At 37.9% G+C, this 5,361-nt stretch overlaps 1 non-coding gene across 1 annotated transcript; it reads left to right on the top strand.

Annotated features, from left to right (window-relative positions):
• The first annotated feature begins 1,199 nt into the window (after window positions 1-1,199).
• Window positions 1,200-1,320, top strand: LOC123325038. Its single transcript, XR_006540205.1, has one exon. It is a non-coding gene; the product is annotated as a U6atac minor spliceosomal RNA (small nuclear RNA).
• Window positions 1,321-5,361: the final 4,041 nt, after the last annotated feature.

Raw genomic sequence — 5,361 nt, 5'->3', positions numbered from 1 at the left:
TGTAGAAGAGGTAAAATGTGAAAAAGGTTTTAGGACTATTAATGTGGTAGTTGTGTGGAGGAAGAAATTGATACAAATTAACAGATGACTTCAGATTTCCATGTATCTAGGTTGGAACCCTGGCTCTGTATGACCATCAGAAAGTTACTTAAACACTTTAAGCCCCCAGTTTTCTCATAGGATTATATGAAAATTAAAGGATATATTTATATACCGCACTTGGCACAGTGCTTGGCTCAATAATCAAAAACTTAAAAAAATGCTTTGCAAACAAAGAAAAGTGGGTAAGATGCCAAAGTCTGAGAATCTATTTGAGAGACCAATAAAATAGTTTAAGGAAACATCAATGAAAATAGAATTAAGGAATGAATTAAAGGAGTAATAGGCCTGAACGACTAACCAAAGGGGTGAAAAAGACCAAGGGGTTACTGTTGACTCTAAAGCTTGGTGTCTGAGTGACTAGAAGAACCAGGGCTAAACCTGTCAGAAATGTGAACTCCAATGAAGGGGAGGAAAGAGCAGGGGAATAGAAGGAGAATATGAGTTCTATTTTAATTGCATTGGGTGTGAGGTGACAATGAGACTTCTGGTTAAAAAAAAAAAAATCTAGCAGACAATTGGAGATACAGTTTTGTAATATCCCCCTCTAACCACTACCTGGAGGCATATATTAAGATTCTGCTCCCGTTCATGTTCTTATATCTATAGTCTCCCTTTTGGTAATTTCAACCAATTCCACAGTTTCAACTAGCATGCTCTTTTTAAAGTCTGAGGCCTACTGGAAATTTCTACTTCAATGTCTTATAAATACCTCAAACTCACTGTGTCCCAAACCAAAATTGACTTTATCCTTAAAAAGGCATCTCTTGGGGCACCTGGGTGGTGCAGTCGGTTAAGTGTCTGACTTCGTTTTGGTTCAGATCATGATCTCAGGGTCCTGAGATAGAGCTGCTTAAAACTCTCTTTGCCCCTCCCCCCTCTGTCCCCCCTCTGCGCCCCCCCCCCCGGCCTGCATGCACATGCAGCTCTCCCTTTCTCTCTCAAATAAATAAGTAAATCTTTAAATAAATGAATAAATAAAAAGGCATCTCTTACTGACTTACCTGATTCTGTTAATAGAACCTCAAGATCACCCAGAGTAGGCAACTTGGAGTAATCACTTATGTCTTCTCCCTTACTGGCAAAATTCTGTTAAATGGGTGTTGTATGAAAGGAGAGGCTAGAACTCTTGAAAAGGATGGGAAGGTCCTAATTACTAATACAAAACATTTATGGTTAAGATATTGCTATGCATTTTGTGGCATCTAATCATGGTATTACACTAATTATTGGAGATACAATTGGTATATCAAACCACATTAAAAATAACCACCTTTCTTCATCAAAAGGTAAAATTAAGGGGCGCCTGGGTGTCTCAGTCGTTAAGCGTCTGCCTTCGGCTCAGGTCATGATCCCAGGGTCCTGGGATCGAGCCCCGCATCGGGCTCCCTGCGCCGCGGGAAGCCTGCTTCTCCCTCTCCCACCTCCTCTGCTTGTGTTCCCTCTCTTGCTGTGTCTCTCTCTGTCAAATAAATAAATAAAATCTTAAAAAAAAAAGAAAAAAGGTAAAATTAACAGAGTCAAAAGGCAATCCAGAGAGTAGGAGAACTTATTTGCCATACATATATCTGACAAAGGAATTATATCGAGAATATATAAGAAACTCATCACTTCACAAAATAGGACATCCAAATGAGAAAAAAATATATATGATAACTCTACTAATTATTTTAAGGAAATACAGATGAAACCCAAGAGAACAAGCTATTGTATACTTACCAGAATGACTATAACATTAAAGATAGAAAATGCCAAGTATTGGAAAGGGTACGGAGCAACTGGAATTCATACACTGCTAAGTGAGCATTAATTGCTGCAACTACCTCAGAAAACTGGTGTTATCTATTACAGCTACATACATCTGACCCAGGGATTCCATTCATAGGTATACATCCAATGGAAATTTTATGTATGTTCACCAAAAGGCATATACACAAAAGTCCATAGCAGCATTATATGTTATTACTCCAAACTAAAAACTACCCAAATGCCCACCAGCAGTTGAATGGGTGAATAATTATGGTTCATATATATGTGATATAACACTGCACAGCAATAAGAATGGGCCAACATACAAAAATGTGGGTAAATATCACAAGCGTGGTGCTGAGTTAAAGAAGCCAGACACAAAGGAATATTGTGGATAATTGTATTCATGTAAAACATGAAAGCAATTGAAAATAATCTATGCTGTGAAAGAGCAGTAAGATGGATAAAGGTGGAGATAGAAAGTGAAATCTGGGAATATTCTCTTCCTTGATATAGGTGCTGGTTTGTGAAAATTATGATAGTTTATGTACACTTGAGAGTAAACAAAATATATGCATGCTTTTTAGTATGTATACTATATTTCAAAGTCCTGTAAATTTTGCCACTTCAGTATTTCTCACCTTTGTTACTTCCTTAACATTCAGTGTTCACCTTTTTTTTTTTTTTTTTTAGAGAGAGCTGAGTGGAGAGAGGAGTAGAGGAAGAGAGAGAAACTCAAGAAGCCTCCCCATGAGCAGGGAGCCTGATGCGGGGCTCAATCCCAGGACCCTGAGATCATGACCTGAGTGGAAATAAAGAGTCAGACGCTCAACCTACTGAGCCACTCAGGTGCCCCCAGTGTTCACTTTTTTTATCTCAGACTCTTATTACCTTCATGTAAACAAAATTAGTTTTCTACACCTTTCTCCCTTTCAATTCATTTTAATTACACTTGACATATTAGTCTCTCAGAAGCAGAGCTTTGATCACGCAGCTCCTTATTGACTATGACATTAAGTTTAATTCCCTAATGTGGCTTTCAAGGCCTCCATACATTACTTCCAAAAACTTTCTCACACATTTTGGCTTAAACAGAATAAACAGGAAGATTCCCTATTAATCTAAATATGATTTTGTGCCCTTCCGGCCTCATGCTAGTCTTCTTGAAAAAGTTTTTACCAACCTCTCTGTTGAAACTGTACTTTCTTCTGGTTCCAATTCAAATATCTAGTCTTCATCCAACTGTTCTTGGTCACTGCCTTCCTCCCAATTTTGGAATGTGATCTCTCCTTTTTTTAAGAGTCCCTTAATGATTATAGCATGCTTTCTCATATGGCCCGCATTATCTCTACCATGTTTTTTTTTTCTTCTTCTTATCCTACCCTTTTTTTTCCTAACCATCAGTGAGATAATAGAAGGTTTGTGTCACTTCTCTTTCCACCACTTAATTCACTTAGTCATAGAGTTTGCACACAATGGGTGATCAATAAATGCTCTTAAACTTTATGGAATCAGAAAATGTAAAAATGGTTGCTCTAAGCTTTTAAATTAATTTCCTGCAATAACTTATAATATCTGCTGTTTTATGTTTATCAATCATGAGATTATCTTGGATCAAGTGATTGAATTTTACTAGGCAATTTGCCTTATATAAAAGGTGTTGTGGGGATGCCTGGGTGGCTCAGTCGTTAAGCGTCTGCCTTGGGCTCAGGTCATGATCCCAGGGTCCTGGGATCGAGCCCCACATCGGGCTCCCTGCTCCGCGGGAAGCCTGCTTCTCCCTCTCCTGCTCCCCCTGCTTGTGTTCCCTCTCTCGCTGTGTCTCTCTCTGTCAAATAAATAAATAAAATCTTTAAGAGGTGCTCCGTTCCAGAAAATGAAACTGCAGAGAAATTTATCTTGATTCATCATGCTATTAAAAAAAGAAGCAACTAAACAATGATATATATAATTTTTTAAACCACAATCATATAAAAACACTTGCAGTAAACGTAGCTTTAAAACGCCAAAGCTGAAGCTGCCTCTTTATTTCTACGTTACTCTGAATTTGAGGCCACTTAAGTTAGCTAGCTACATTATACTGCTGTTGTTCTGTCTTACAATGTTGAACTGATGTCTTTGATCATGCTGAGTTAATATTTTGACAAATTATCTGTGTGTATGAAATTTGGACTATTTCAAATGAGCCAAAATTTAACTGGTTGAACTAGAAGAGGAAGAAGGAAAAGGAAAAGCCGGTACTTTCTCGCAGCTTGCTCTTTTGGGATTAAAATGAAAGACTAAGGTGAATGGGCAGGTTGGGGTGGACTGATTAGAGAAAGAAATGAAATAAAAAGATGCTCTTGCCTGCTTACGTATTTTGAATGTTTACTCTGTCACATCCTTTGATACCACGTTAGATCCTTACAAATACCTGGAGACGGCAACTCCATTGGTGACTTGCCCAAGGCCGCACAGTGTCCCAGCAGCAGGGCTACGAGGTGACTAAGCAAAATTTACAAAAGGGGTAGACTCCTTTCAGAAGAGTACTAGGCAACAGGAGAGAGCCAACAGGGAGTATCTTCCGAGTCTCATAGCTGGTTAGTGCATACAGTCCACTGTCCACTGAGTCCTCCATCAAGTTAGAAAATTTGGAGGTCCCTGGGTGGCTCAGTTGCTTAAGCATCTGACTTTTGACTTCGGATCAGGTCACTATCTCAGGCTCCTGAGATCAAGCCCCGAATTAAGCTTCGCACTCAGCGGGAAGTCTGTTTCTCTCTCCCTCACCCTCTGCTCCTCTCCTCACTTTGCATGCTCTCTCTCTCTCTCTCAAGTAAATAAATAAATTTTTTAAAAATCAGGAAATTTAAAAAAGAGAGAAAAATGAAAAGGAAAAGCATAAGCTAAATGTAAAAAAAAACAACAAAAAACTAAAAACAAAAACAAACCTCGTGTTTCTCTCTATATACACGAGGATTATAAAGCCACTAAGGAACTCTGAAATTGGAATCTGAAGACAAAATTTTAGTTTTCACTCTGCCAGTTTCTACCTACCTATTTTCATGAACTTGAGAAAGCTTATTTGCCTTTACAGTTTATGTTTTCTAATTTGTAAAACAGAGATGATATCTACCCTACATATTTTACCTAATTATTTTCAGGATGAATGATGTGAGGAGTGCACACTGTTTTTGTAACCTAGGAAAAGCAGTTCATGTATGCATTATTATAATTATACATTCTGAAGCTGCATAAGATGGTATTTTTAGGTAATAAAAGGGAAAATTGAATGCATTTAAATTTCATAGAAGTAGCAAAAAGACTGGGAATCATGCTTCTGAATTTTAACAATTGCTACAGCAATCAAACAACGGGTTTGGAATATTATCATCATTGTAACTCAAAATGACACCAGAACCGTCTGATGCCCAAGCCTGTCCTGAAGTCACATTCAAAGAAATATCAATCCAGCATCAAACAAAATAATTGAAAGCAATTTTATATTTTTATTGCTTTCCTTTAAAAAATCATGGT

The sequence above is a fragment of the Neomonachus schauinslandi genome, chromosome 5 (assembly GCF_002201575.2).
Source record: "Neomonachus schauinslandi chromosome 5, ASM220157v2, whole genome shotgun sequence".
NCBI classification, from domain to species: Eukaryota; Metazoa; Chordata; class Mammalia; order Carnivora; family Phocidae; genus Neomonachus; species Neomonachus schauinslandi.
Note: the sequence above shows the minus strand (reverse complement) of the source record. Positions and strands in the feature narration are given on the sequence as shown.